We start from the raw sequence: 15,611 nt of genomic DNA, 5'->3' as shown, positions 1-15,611 counted from the left end.
GCATCCCTGGGAGGGAAGTTTTACAATTCTGGTAGTACCAAATGAGCAACTGAGGATTAGAAACATTAAAGAATCTGCCCGAGGTCATATGCCTAACAGTAAATGATAAAGCTGAGGTAGAATGCGGGGCGGGCTGCCTGTCTCCAAAATCATATGAGGCTCCCTTGGGTGGAAAGTGATCCAACTCCAGCTTCGTCCTTGTCACCTTATTTGCTAAGTAGCCACTAAGGCCAGCAGATTTGATCAGGGTGCAAGCATGAAGCTCAAGATCATTATAAAGCAGTTGTACTGGGTGGATTAAAAGTTCGTGAAAACAAAACAAGTTCCTTGGTGGTATTATAGGTTTCTTCTTTCCTCTCTCCTTTCCTCCTTCCCTTCCTTTAAACCTTTGGTACATCAATAAACATTTGTTCATATAAAATGAAGGTCGAGTTTCTATTACTGCTTAGCTGAAAACACCTACAAATGTTCACAGGAACTTTAGTGACTACCAGAGTCTAGATAAGCACTTGAAAATAAGAAAGAACAAGCTCCGCGAGAGCAGAGATGCCTTCAGATTTTATTCGCGAAGGCACCCCACGCTCTTAGAAAAGAGCACGATGCACCCGGTGCTCGGATTGGATGAAGTGGCAAAGGTAACCCCGCTGGTTCGGGCGTTTGGCTGTTCCTGTGCCTTGACCCCCGCTTTGGAAATGGAGGTAGGGCTGGCTCCCGACCTGTCTCAGAGACCCTCGCACTCCTCCCCCACCTTCCGTCAACTGGGACCCGCTGCGAGCCGTTTTTGGCCACGCGCGCTTATCGGATAGACCTGCAGTCCCGCAGAGAGGAAGGGCGCCCGGGCTGTCCGCCACGCGGGGAGGACGCGAGCACCCAGGTGACGTCCCGCGGGCCGCCGCGCGAGGGCCGGGCTCTGGCGTGGGCGCGCCCCAGGGCCCGTGGGCTGCGCGCCGGGAAAGGTCTGGCGCCTGCTCCACCAGTCGCCCTTCCCCGGGGCTGGCTCGCCTGTAGTGTCTGATTGTTGGGGGATCCCCCTCCATCCCCAGAAGGTACAAAGTTTGGCTCTGTGGAGGCACCTACGAGTCGGAGCTGGGCGGGTGGGTGGCCGGCTGGTTTCACACTCGGCAAAGAAAATGGAAACACAGGTGGGAAAAGAAAAAGGGAGTGGCTTTCCGGGAAGCAGCGGCCCCGACCGAGACCGCTGGAGCGCGCGGGGCTAGTTCATCCGGGCTCTCTATGGGGACTAAAGAGGCTGAACTGAAGTGGCGAAGGCGAGGAGGCGATCACTGGCTTGTTTGCTAAGAGTTCGGGAAGCCTTGTTTGAACTAGAAAAGACAAATTCAGTTCTTCCTCCAGGTAGATCCCCGTGTCCTCTGTACGCGCCTCCGGACGGCCTTCTGTGAAGCCCCCCTTCCCACTTAGTTAACTTAGTTAATATTATTCCTCTGTCACAGGACTCCTGCACGGTCAGGTCATCTGAACTCCTCAGTGGCCCTAGGGAAGTTAGCAGCTGTCAGAGAACTGGGGAGAGGAGGCAGGAGGTAGCCTAGGCCCTTTGCAGCTCAGCTGGGGCTTCTGACAAGCCTTTGAAAAATTCTTTCTAAAAATGTGTTTCTTGTATTTTTTAATAAGGCTTTGCCCCAAAGCCTAATATCTTTGTTTGAGGTGGAATCTTCTTATTAAAATGGCCCTCAAGCTACCACTAAAGAATCAGGCATGAACATAAAATCTTCTGGATTTGAGGAATGCACAGTTCTAATTTAATAGAACTTAGCTCAGCGCAAATGTGGAGGCAGTCTGTTTTCAATGAATGTTTTCTAACTTCTTAATAATGTATTTTTCTACTAAAATAATAACCTGTTTGTTAGTATAACTTAGTGGGTAGAGATGGGGGGGTGGGGATGCTGACTGGCTGGAAATGACCGGATTGGGTTGGTAACCCATCATTTGTGTTTCATTTGGATCACGGCATACGTTTAATGTTACAATTGAATTGGCCTTTTGCAGAGCAGACATGCCCTCACTTACTGTCTTATGGCTATGACAAGATAATTACAAGGGCAATGTTATTTGACTCTTAGCCTAACACAGACTATTAGACTGCACAAAGCATTCCAATTACAAGACAAAAGTTTTTCAAGCCTGGGGAATAAAGTACCACCAATGTACAGGCCACAGAAGGTTTCTGAAATATTAATGTAGATAGTTAAACGGAGATTGAATAGGGAAGGAAAAGCCACCAGTCACTGTAAAGAAGAGCCAGGAACAATCCTACGGGTCCAAGATGCTGTGAGAGAACCAATTTCATTTTTAGTGTCAGCCTGGCTGTCCTCAAAAACTAGAAATAGATTTTGAGGGAAGGTCTGTTGTGTATACTGCTAAGTCCAGTGTCTATTTTGAGAGGTGAGCCTGTAGATTTAACCCAAGTCGTGGGCTAAATGCATAAGAGGCAGCAATTATCCTACCAGACCCCAAACTCCCCAGCCTAGCACTTTAGTCCAGAGTCAGGTATGCGGGAGGGAGCCTCCCCCTTCACAGGACCTTTGGACGCCCATTAGAACTATGGCTCAGGACAGTGTCTAGTCAGAGGTCCTAGATGCCCTGCAAGGGACAGTCACAGCTCCCACTCTACAAGGGATGGAACATGTCCCTGTGCCCTGAAGATGCTGGGATGCCTCTGCCTTTCGCAGTGACACCCCCTCACCCAACATGTCTCCTCTTCCTTCAACCCAGTTGGAAGAAACCCAAGCTATCACTTATTCAGCCTGCAATTTACTCACCTCCAATCCCTTATGCATTTATTTTTAACATTCTGATTATCAGAAATGAAATGAAATATATACAGGTGGGGAAATTAGAGCAAAGCTGGAAATGAGAAGAACCTTCTTTATACCTCAGGGCTGAAGAAAAGAAAAACACTTTTGTCAAGAGCCTGCTCTGTTTTAGGCAATGTTCGCATGCCTCATTTCTTTTTTCTTTTCTTTTTTTTTTTTTGAGACGGAGTCTCGCTCTGTCACCCAGGTTGGAGTGCAGTGTCGTGCAGTCTCTGCTCACTGCAAGCTCTGCCTCCCGGGTTCACGCCATTCTCCTGCCTCAGCCTCCAGAGTAGCTGGGACTACAGGTGCCCACCACTACGCCCAGCTAATTTTTTGTATTTTTAGTAGAGACAGGGTTTCACCATGTTGGTCAGGATGGTCTCGATCTTCTGACCTCGTGATCCACCCGCCTCGGCCTCCCAAAGTGCTGGGATTAACAGGCGTGAACCACCACACCCCGGCCTCAGATGCTTCATTTCATTAAATCCTCATGATAACTATGTAGAGAGTATTATTCTCACCTCGCCTATGGGGAAACTGAGGCTCAGACAGGTTGGTGACTACCTAAAGTCACACTGCTAAAAATGACAGAGCCAAGATTAGGTCCAAATTTATCAAAGTCTTCTAGGAAGGCCAGTATGCTTTGCTGGTGAGGGCTGTCAGGAAAAGCCCAAGCAGCTCTGTCCTCCAGCTCCATCTGTCTCCCAGCTTCCCTGAGGAGGATGCACTGAGGCTAAATCTTTCAGAAGCTGTGCCTGGAGAGCATGTATTCACCGCTAGGGTCTTCTGTGGAGGTCCTGGGCCCCACAGGCTGCTCTGCTCCCCTCTTTTCTGCACTCTTTATCTCCATGCCCGCACCTTCTCACTCCTCTGACCCCAAACTGTTCGATGCTACAATTTCAGAACCATTGGCATATGCCCTTTTTCTCCCTGGGGTTACCACCCTTTCACCACATGCCTGGGTTTCTTCTTTCTGTCCCATTACAACATTATTGGGCATGTCATAAAGACCCCTCCAAATAAAGCAGGAGATGCCTATCTAAGGACATACTAGATGTGGCTCCCAGGTCTGAAGAACCGAGGGCCTGGAGCTTCCAAGCAGCTGATACCCTGATCAGGGTGGGAAGGAGGAGAGGTGGATACTGAGGACTTAGGCAGGGTCCAGGACTGGGGCTCCTCTGTCTTGGTGAAGGGCAGGAAGATAAGAAAAAAAATGTAGAGAGAGACAGAGAGGAGACAGAACTGTGTAAATGGCTTTTATCCAGGGAAAAGTTTATGATTATAGAAAAGTTTTTAAAAATTAGATTGATTGTGTAAAATTAATGCTGATGAAATGACAGTCTTTTGTAAATTTCTTATGACTTACAGCTAATTGCCATGCAGCTCAGTAACAATTGTGTATTTCATTAAATCCAGTTCCAAATAACTTTACTGTACATTTTACTTAATTAACATACATTTTTAAATCTTTCTATACTCTCAGGACTAATAAAGTTTCTCTTGAATACTAGCTTCTGGCATGATTATCAGATCATCATTGAAGTAAATGAATACACACACATACATACAGGGTAAATAGTGTATTTATCCTATGACTCTAACATTCAGAGAGACATAGATGGAAACCACGTTTTATGAGAACAAGTTTTATCTTTGGGATTTGTATTAAGCATGTAAAATATTGGAAAAGCTTTTGCTATGCTGAACTCAAGTCTGACACATTTAGTAGCTCATTACTCCAGTTTTAATGTAAGGTTGCAAAACACTGAAATCTCATCACCTGGGTCCCACCTTGTTCTAAATATACCTGACATCCCAAACCTTCTAAATCATTGAGCTAATTCGTTTACAATGCTCTGCTTACTTTCATTAAGATGGAATTTAGTTTTTGTTTTGTTTTTTAAAGCCAATGAACTTGCAAGTTTACTTGGTTGAAGATGCCTTTTAATCTTAGAAATGTAGAAAGATTATATATTGCTACTTTAAAAAATCTAGGTGAATTTTTTCTCCAACTAAAATTCTTCGGAAATTTAAAAGAAGCTGCTCTCTTTGAGGGAGATTATTTCATGGAGCACATATAAAAACATTTTTTCAAATAAAAATGTTATAAAATTGTGTACTATTAAGGCATTTCATTGCACAAATTCTGCTTAAAATATTTTATATTTTCAAAAAGTGGAAGGTGAGTACAGTTTGTTGTTTACAGAGAGCCTCTGTATCAGAGACTTATGTAATGTTCTCGAAATTTGTCTTGATTCTTTCAAGCAGCAGTGATGACTTATTAAACAAAGTCTATGTAGCTCTTCAGGAGCAGTTTGGGACCCTAAAGAGAGAGGAAACATTTCAGGGGGACCATTGTTCCCATCGTCTTCTCAGGGTAGAGGTCAAAGGTCAACACATAGTTTTAGAGCCTGACAAAACTGGGTTCAATTTTTGGCCCTACCACTCACTTACAGAGGAACCTGAGCAATATCCTTACCCTCTTAGCCTCAGTATTCTCTTTGGCAAAATGAAGATAATAGTAGTTTTGCCTTTGATCTGACTGTGAACTTTAAATGAGGTAATGTACATAAGGTACTTAATACAGTATCTGGCACATTACAAACATTCTATAAATCTTGCTTAAAATTGGTACTTTACCTCTTTATCTTGTTTTTCATGTCTTCCTTCATGAAAATCTAGGCAATAATTTTTTTTTAATTTGATACAGGGTCATGCTCTGTCGCCCAGGCTAGAGTGCACTTGCACAGTCTTAGCACATTGTAACCTCAAACTCCTGGGCTCAAGTGATCCTCCTGGTAGGTAGTAATTTTAAACCTGTGGTGTATTTCATATGATCTTAGACCCTCTTTCAGACATTGGAAGTGCTTGTTCTTAACCTGTGCTTAATATTTATTTTTCTCATAGGAGTCATAAGTGTTTTCATAAGTATGACTATGTACATGCATGTGGGTAAATATCCATTTAGCTCATGGAGACATTCAGGCTGGTCTCTTAATTGACTCATAACGGCCTTGAGAAGCTAACATTAGTCATAAATAAATACTACCTGATGGCCATTCTGGAAGAGAAACCCAGTGTGCCATTCATTATATGGAAAAAGTTATATGCCTGCTGGTAGCAACTTGTGCCCAATAACAATCAACTATTAGAAGATGCAGGTAAAAAAGATGGAGTGATGTGTCTTCTAATCCTCCACAGTATTTAAGAATGTTCAAAAGTGAGAGGTAGAGGGTAAAAGGAAGGTCTTTCTGTTCTATTTCTACCTATGAGAAATGTTGTTGATTGATTATCTCATTTTTCCTTGCCTTGAGTTTGGGTGGCTCTGAGTTTCAGGCAAGTGTGTGTCCATTTCTAGCCCTTTGGGTGGGGGGATGAATTGAGATTATTTTAGACCAATTACTGTAATTGCACTCCTCCTACCAATGCAATGATTGGTTTGGCAAAGAGCATGTGACACAATTCCAGCCATTGATACTTGTGGGCCAGTGTGCAAAAGAGGCTACTGGGAAAGGACTGCACTTTCTTTAAAATGTCCACAAAGAAGGGATGGTCCTTTCTGGCTTTTATTGTGCTTACATGAGGATGAGGACTAGCTGCTGTAATCATCTGGTATCCCTGTGGGGACCATCCTTGGAAAAGATTTGTATACTGAGGATAGCTGCAGTGGAAAAGAAGGAAAAGACCTGGACTCTGATGTCACCATTAGGCCACTGAAATAAGCAATCTTGAAAGTACCACCCTGTCTTCCCCTGTGAAAGTCTACCCTATGGACTTCACTGTTATGTTTAAGCTATTTAGGGCTGGGTCTTCTGAAACTGACAGTTGAAGACAACCCAAATGATTTACACACCAGCCATAGAGAACCAAATCAGAAAACTCTTGCAATGAATCCATCCCTTGGGACATCAAATGAGTTAAATATTCTGCTGAAGTCTATGGCTGCCTTAGTTCCAGAGATGCAAATAATCCCTAATGATTTTTAACTTATCCTCCTGTTTTAAAGACTTTTTGAAAAAATGATTAACCCTCTATAGACTTGTTGGTCTCTTGTTTCCTTTTTTTTTCTTTCAATATTGGCCTGCCAATCTTATCAATAAAAAAAAACCTTTTGTGCCCACATGAAAAATTTTAAAACAGTGTTTATTTTGGGGTGCTAATGAAGTGACTTCAGTCACTTTTATATGTTTATCCATTTATTTCAATTTTTATTGTTTTTTTAACTCTTAATTTCTTATATTTTGCTTACTTTTTCTGTGTACTGTTTTGATCTCTTTTGCTTTCAGTGTAGTTTAAGCATATATCTGTATGTGTGTGTATGTAGACTTTCAGAAGAAGCATAATGTAGTGGAAAAAGCATGGAATGTTGTGTCAAACTTTGGTTTAAATCCTGACTCTGTTATCTAATTTTTGTATAGTTTTTGACAAATTCCTTAACCCAAAGCAAAAAGAATAGCAGCGAGCATGGAATGTATTTAATTGTAGAACTAATCCTAAAGCAGGGGTGGGGATTTGGATGGCATACTATATGCTGTGAAAAATTTTAATTACATACCTATCCAAAACTGGAAGAGGAAGAGGGAAAGAAGGTGGAAGGTAGAGTAAATTCACTTATGGCCTCGTGTAATATATCTGAGTCAAAGGATATATTATTCAACCTGACAAAACAAGCATTTAAAGTATAAGGATTAGCCGGGTGCAGTGGCATGTGCCTGTAATCCCAGCTACTTGGGAGGTTGAGGCAGGAGAATCACTTGAACCCAGGAGGCAGAGGTTGCAGTGAGCTGAGATCACACCGCTGCACTCCAGCCTGGGCAGCAGAGCAAGACTCCGTCTCAAAAAATAAATAAATAAATAAATAAATAAATAAATACAACACAACACAACAAACACAATACAATAGAGTATAAGAACATTAAAATGTACAAAGCTAAAACTAAAAATATAATTTGTTGACCAAAATTGAGCAGTGGAGGGCCAGAAGAAAAAAGCAAGGAAGGGGAAATATGCCAATGTTATCATTTCCTTTTTTATATTTTTATATACTTAAGGGTCCATGTATATATATTATACTTATGTATATATATATACATGTATATTATACATGTATATATATTATACTTATGTATATATATATACATGTATAATATACATGTATATATATTATATACTTAAGGGTCCATGTATATACTTAAGGGTCCATGTATATAATATATCCATGTGTTACATGGATATATTTCATAGTGGTGAAGTCTGGGGCTATTAGTGTACCTATCACCCAAACAGGATATATTGTACCCAATAGGAATTATTTCATCCCTCACCCGCCTCCCACCTTCCTGCCTTTTGGAATCTCCGTGTCTATTATTCCTCTCTGTATGTCCACGTGTACCCATTGTTTAGCTCCCACTTATAAATGGGAATATGTGGTTTTTGACTTTCTGTTTCAAGTGATTTCAATTAGAATAATGGCCTCCAGTTCCATCTACGTTGCCATGAAAGACATTATTTCATTATTTTTTATGATTGAGTAGGATTCCGTAGTATACATATATACCACATTTTCTTTATCTGCCCATCAGCTGATGGACACTTAGGTTGACTGCATGACTTTGCTAATGTAAACAGCATTAGATAAACATACAAGTGTAGGAGTCTTTTTGATACATGATTTCTTTTTTGGGGGTAGATACCCAGTGATGGGATTACTATATCAAAGCATAGTTCTTTTTTTACTTCCTTGAGAAATCTTCATACTGTTTTCTGTAAAGTTGTACTAATTTACATTTCCACTAACAATGTATAAGTATTCCTTTTCTCTGCATCCTTCCCAATATCTGTTGATTTTTGACTTTTTAATAATATTCATTCTGGCTGGTATAAGTGGTATCTCATTATGGTTTTAATTTGCATTTCTCTGATGATTAGTGATATTGAGCATTTTTCATATTTTTTTGGCCATTTGTATGTCTTCTTTTGAAAAATGTCTGTTCATGTCCATTGCTTGCTTTTTAATAGGGTTATTCGGTTTTTTTTCCTGTTGATTTGTTTCAGTTCCTTGTAGATTCTGAATATTAGCCCTTTATCAGATGCAATGTTTGCAAATATCTTCTCCTATTCTGTAGGTTGTCTGTTTACTCTGTTGATTATTTCTTTTGATGTACAAAAGCTTTTTAGTTTGATTAAATCCCATTTGCCTATTGTTTTTGTTGCATTTCTTTTTGAGGACTTAGTCATAAATTCTTTGCCTAGGCCAATGTCCAGAATAGTTTTGCCTAGATTTTCTTCTAGGATTTTTGTAGTTTCAAGTCTTACACTTAAGTCTAATCAATTTTGCATTAACTTTTGTATATGCTGAGAGATGTGGGTCCAATTCCATTCTTCTGCATATGACTATTCAATTTTCCCAGTACCACTTATTTAATAGGGTGTACTTCCCCAGTGTATGTTTTTGTCAACTTTGTCAAAGATTATTGGTTGTAGAGGTATGTGGTTTTATTTCTGGGTTCTCTGTACTGTTCCATTGATCTGTGTGTCTGTTTTTATGCCAGCATCATGCTGTTTTGGTTACTATAGCCATAGTATAATTTGAAGTCAGGTAATGTGATACCTCTAGATTTATTCTCTTTTGTTTAGGACTGCTTTGGCTATTCGGACTCTTTTTTGGTTTCATATGAATGTTAGCATTGCTTTTTCTAATTCTGTGAAGAATTATACTGGTAATTTGATAGGAATTTCATTGAATCTGTAGATTGTTTTGAGCAGTATGGTCATTTTAATGATACTGGTTCTTCCAATTCATGAGCATAGGATGCTTTTCCATTTGTTTGTGTCATCTCTAATTTATTTCATCAGTGTTTTGCAGTTCTTTTTGTAGAGATCTTTTAACTCCTTGGTGAAATCTATTCCTAGGTATTTTATTTTATTTTGGTAGCTATTGTAAATGGGATTGAGTTCTTGATTTGGTTCCCAGCTTGATCATTATTTGTGTAGAAATGCTACTAATTTTTGTACATTGATTATGTATTCTGAAACTTTACTGAAGTCATTTATCAAATCTAGGAGTCTCTTCAAGGAGTCCTTAGGGTTTTCTAGGCATAAGATCATATCATCAACAAACAGAAATAATTCGACTTACTTTTTCTGATTGAATGACTTGTATTTCTTTCTCTTGCCTGCTTGCCCCAGCTAGGACTTTCAGTGCTATGTTTGAATAGTAGTGGTGAAAGTGGGCATCCTTGTATTGTCCCAGTTCTAAGGGGGAATGCTTTTAACTTTTCCACATTCACTGTGATGTTGGCTGTGGGTTTGCCATATGTAGTCTTTATTATTTTGAGATAAGTTCCTTCTAGGCCTAGTTTTTTGAGGGTTTTTATCATGAAGGGAGGCTAGATTTTATGGAACGCTTTTTCTGCATCTATTGATGTGACCACAGGGTTTTTTAAAATTCTGTGTATGTGGTGAGTCACATATGAAAGAACTAAAAAGATATTATCTAAAGAATTAAAGTCTAAAAGTAGCATGTAAAATTAAACTAATGTAACCTATAAAACAAAAATGTACAATTTCCTAAACATTGTTAAAAAACAAAAAGATACAGTGAAAAATGTAGAGAAATAAATGTTTCCCTTTCATGTATAAGTGTATATATATGTATGTATATATGTGTATGTGCATGTATGTGTGTATAACAGAAGACAAAATATGAAATACTTCTGGACTTCTTTATTATGCAAGATAATGAATACCCTTTATGTTTAAGCCATTTGTATAGAGTTTTTTGAAACTAGCAAAGACATCCCAAATGATTCACCTACCAGCTAAAGGATACCTAATCAGAAGCCCCTTGTAAAGAGTCCAATCCTTCCTTCCAGAGCTAAAAACAAACATATCTGTCATTACGATAGATGTAAAGGAGTTAAATCCTATCTCTATTATAGAAAAATAAATTCAAATTGGCTTATAATGGAATAGCCAACCCTATGCTGTAGATAAGAAACATCCCTTAAATAAAGCAGTTCAGAAAGGTTGAAAAATAAAAATATAGGCAAAGGTGTATCTGATAAATGCAAACATAGGCACACTTTTTTAATAACAGGTGAGCATCATGTCAAGGAAGTCAAGAGAAGAGAGTGTTTTGAGGAAGAAATTTGCAATAATGTTGGATGTTGTCAGGAAACCAACTAAAATAAGGACAAAGAAGAATTACTTGGATTTAGCCAACAATAAGATTAAGTAACCTTGAAAACAATGGTTTTATTAGAGTGGTGAGGCAAAAGCTTGAGTGTGACGATTTCAAATTCTTTTTTGGGGAACAACTGGGATCAGGCTTGCTTCAGAAAGTTCAGAGTAGTGGGCAGGTCCATTTAAAAAATAGTATGTATAGGGCCTAGTAAAAGGAAAGATGAGTGACATGCATATTCTGCTAGCTCAGATGGCTTTTTGAGACCTAATTCTACTTGTGACATCCTCTATAGACAAACATCTAAGTATGAGGACTCAGGAGTGAAAACAATTCTTTTCCAAGAGTTGTTACTAACCTCATGGCAGGGTCTGGGCATGGTGGCTCACACCTGTAATCCCAGCACTTTGGGAGGCCAAGGATGGAGGATCACCTGAGCCCAGGAGTTTGAGGCCAACCTGGACAACATGGCAAAACCCTGTCTCTACAAAAATACCAAAAAAAAAAAAAAAAATTAGCTGGGCGTGGTGGTGCCTTCCTGAAGTCCCAGCTACTCAGGAATCTGAGGTGAGAGGATTACTTGAGCCTGGGAAGTTGAGGCTGCAGTGAGCCATGATTGCACCACTGCACTCCAGCCAGGGCAGCAGAGCAAGACCCTGACTCTAATAATAATAAGACAAACAAAACAAAACAAAAAAACAAAAACATCATGGCTGGCACCAGCCACATATACCTTAAGAAAGACCACTCTCACCAAGACAGTGCTCTGTCTTGAGTCCAAAAGGGAGAAAGGGAGCATCTAGTGTCACTTTCCATTTGTCTCAGCATCTGAATACTAACTTCTTTCCCTAACATCTAATGTTTGAGTGCTCAATTTGATCAGCCTGCATCAGAGGTTTAGGGAGAAATGGAAAAAACCACTTCCCCATCAAGAGTTCATCCACCCAACTCATATGGCACCCATAATAGCACCCCAATTAAAATTAGGTATGGTTTTTTTTTTCTGGAGAGTAGGTCTCCCTCTGTTGCCCAAGCTAGAGTACAGTGGTGCAATCTCAGCTCACTGCAACCTCCACCTCCCAGGCTCAAGCGATCCTCCTGTCTCAGCCTCCTGAGTAGCTGAGACTACAGATGTGCACCACCACACCTGGCTAATTTTTTTTTTTTTTTTTTTTTTTTTTTTTGTACAGACAGGGTTTCTCCATATTGCCCAGGCTGGTCTTGAACTCCTGACCTCAAGTGATCTGCCCGCCTCAGCCTCCCAAATGGCTGGGATTACAGGCATGAGCCACCGTGCCCGGCCCCAATTAAAATTGTTTTATATATCAATGTTAGATTTCTGAACAGCCATCCTGAGTAGGGTTGGGGAAGGTGGGTTGATGTGAGTCGTTAACTGAGGCTTAATTTAGGAGGCAGATTTGAAATGGACCACAAAAGACTGAGAAGGAATTTTGTCGAAGTGGGAGACAAGGCCGCCATAACTGCAGTGAGAAGTAATGAAGGAAGCAATGAAGCTGTGAGGAGGAGAACCCGAAGTTCCATCTGAATAGAACAGAGACAGGTAGGGAGTGGGGGGTTTAGGGAGATGTGAAATCAGTATCTAGAATATGGAATTAGATGCAAGATATGTGGGAAGTTGTCGGGAGGGATAAAGGGTTGGAGAGAAAAACCATCACCTCAGTCGACAAGCATTGTGTTGAGCTTACACCATATGTTTACAGTCGCTAGCAGTTTTGGGGAAGTGCATGTAAACACACAACTAATAATTATGAGGTGTGTATAAAGCCTGAAAGTATACAGAAAGGGGAGACTCACAGAGCTGGAATTAATCACCGACTGTTTCTTAGAGGTGAGCCATTTCTGAAAAGAAGAGCTTTCCACATCAACAAGGAGGGAAAGAGACTTTCACGCAGAGAGAACATGAGAGAAAGCACAGATATGAAATTAATAGTAACAGCAATGGTAACCAACACTCATTTCCTAGTTGCCGTGTGCCAGGTGCCTTACATCTCAATTCCTCACAACAGCCTTATGCAATGGGTTATATTATTCCCATTAAACAAATAGGAAACTGAGGTTACAAAAGAGGTTAATGAATTTGACCCCGTTCTCAATCCCTGTAGGGTAGAACCTGGATTCAGACCCAACATCTCCATGTTTAACCACACATACCACTGGCCAGATCCCCACAGAGAAAGAGGATTTTCCCAGAGGCCGGACTCCAGTGACTGGAAAACAGCTCCAGTCACAAGCCACTGTCCAGTAGTGAAACATGTTTTTTCTTATGGCCACCCTCTTCTTTGTGCTTGAAACACTTACCCCACAGGGAAGTGTTTAGCAGAAAAGTACCAGTCAATTTTATCTCAACTCTAATAAGACATCTTTGTTTTTTGCCTTCAATCTAGAATGTTACATGATAGACATAGGATTGCTAAGTTAATGTTTGGACCACAGCATAGGACAATCTGTACTTTTAAAGTAAAAATAGTAACAACGATAATAACAATTAATAAATAAGCAAAAGGATTGACAGCTAGAAAAACCTCTAGATGCTTATTTTTACTGTAGTAGATTTCTGATTGTCAAAGTAAAATGTCTCTTATTTTATAAGCATTTGACCTATTTGAAAGACATGAAGATTATCTAAGGATTTTTCTTTTGTTAAATTTGCAACCCTGCTTTGACATCCACTCAAATATGTAATAACTTTTTATCATAAAACCTGCAGCAGAAATGAATGCTAATATTTTCATGCAATCCTTCTGGGATTGTGGTGTCTGAATAGATATATCTTTTCTTTGATGTTTTTGGAGCTAGTTTCATGTAATCAGTACCTGTCAGTGGAGCACTGAATATTGGCAGAATAAAAAATCATTCCACATTCTCATTGCTATTAAATACCTCGCTCACAGTTTTAAGTCATCCATGATTTGATTCAGAAGTGAAAATCCCAATATAGAGGGTATTTTTTTGCCAATGGTAGTATCTAGTCCTTGGAAAGGTTATATCTTGAAAATTTTTTTTCTCTCTCTCTCTCTGTCACTCTCCTCTCTTTCACTCTACGCACTTGCGCTCATGTGCGTGAGCACACACACACACACACACACACACACACATATGCTTTCACATGAAGTTTCTCAGGTCCATCCCATTGACTATTTGGACAGCTCTTCCCTGCCTCTCAGAAGGCCAATGGATGAACCATAGTTCTATAGAATTATCTTGACCTCCGATAGCTTCCCCCAGGCTCTCAGAATTGGATCCGACCAGGACATTAGCACAAACAACTTCCATCTCAGCCTACCTTGACCTGGCAACCAGATGGTCCCAAGTAAGATATTTTTCCTTAAAGTGAGCTTGGTCCAGATTCAGTGGAGCACATTGCCTTCTTTTAAAACATCTCACTCATCCCCATAGGTGAGACTGTGGTGCTGGGAAAATTTCTATGTGTACCTGAGAACTAGTGTTTAACAAGGGCCCATAGCAGGTGGAGTCAAGTGTGCTACTGTGCTTTTAGAATGCTTACTTTCTCATTAATTTACAGATAAACTATAAAACAGAATAATCATCATATAACTTGAAATGATCAAATTAAACAAAGATCTTTAACAAGCATGTGTCACCAAGTTCATATGAGAATACTTTAATGCTAGCAAATTTCAACAACAGACAACTCTCTTCACCAAATAAAATCTTGTAGATCAGTTGAGCAAAGTGCCCAAGCCATTTAAAAATTTTTTTCTCCTTAATTTAACTGTCTCTGCAAAGGAGCATACATTTTTCAGAAATTTTCTTCTTTAATCCTATTAAAGATCCCTCCTCGTGGAATTCTTAAAAGGGATATAAGGTAAATCGGAATTATATTAATTAAAGGATATTAAATTAGCAACAATGTAAATAATCACTGTATGAATTGCTGTCAAGAATATTGTCTATAGTCAGCTTTCCCAGGCAGCTTTGCCCAAGACAAATAGGAGGAACAAATACAAATCACATATATAATCTTAAATTTTTTAGTAGCCACATTAAAAAGTAAAAAGAAACAGGTGAAATTAATTTTAATAATAACATTTAATTTAACCTATTCTATTAAAAATTTTATTTCCATGTGTAATCAATATAAAGTAATTATTAAGGATTTATTTTACATTTTTTATACTTAGTCTTCAAAATCAGGTGCATATTTTACACTTACTGCACATCTCAATTCAGACAAGCCACATTGCAAGTGCTCAGTAGCCACATGTGGCTAGTGGCTACTGTGGTCGTAGGGAAGTTCAATGGAACATGCATACTGTGCTGCTTGTCTTAGGTGATAGGAAAAAATAAAAAAGATGAATAAAACATGACTCTTGCCCTCAGTGAGAGCAAAGTACAGGGATTCTTTCAGGCTGGGACAGATTCTTTCCTTGTGTGTACAGTGCTGCCTCTATGGACCTTTCTGCCAATTAGAGACTCTCTGTGTTCCCAAGTCACTGGACTTCCATATGTCAGAAAATGGGCATAATGTGCTGATTTTTTTTAAAACAAGACACTCTACCACTATCAACTGAAAAACTGTTTTAATAAATACACCAACCTATGACGTCTATGAAGTAAATGATATTCCCCATCCA

General features: G+C 39.7%; 1 protein-coding gene across 1 annotated transcript in view; it reads left to right on the top strand.

Moving 5' to 3' along the window:
• The first annotated feature begins 629 nt into the window (after positions 1-629).
• The window catches only part of MCHR2 (melanin concentrating hormone receptor 2), a 59,697-nt gene continuing 44,715 nt past the window's right edge, over positions 630-15,611 (top strand). Inside the window, exon 1 of the mRNA XM_063665699.1 lies at positions 630-698. The gene's annotated coding sequence lies outside the window, so the exon portion shown is untranslated. The remainder of the gene's footprint in view (positions 699-15,611) is intronic.

This window comes from Pongo pygmaeus, chromosome 5 (genome assembly GCF_028885625.2).
Source record: "Pongo pygmaeus isolate AG05252 chromosome 5, NHGRI_mPonPyg2-v2.0_pri, whole genome shotgun sequence".
Classification (NCBI taxonomy): domain Eukaryota; kingdom Metazoa; phylum Chordata; class Mammalia; order Primates; family Hominidae; genus Pongo; species Pongo pygmaeus.
Note: the sequence above shows the minus strand (reverse complement) of the source record. Positions and strands in the feature narration are given on the sequence as shown.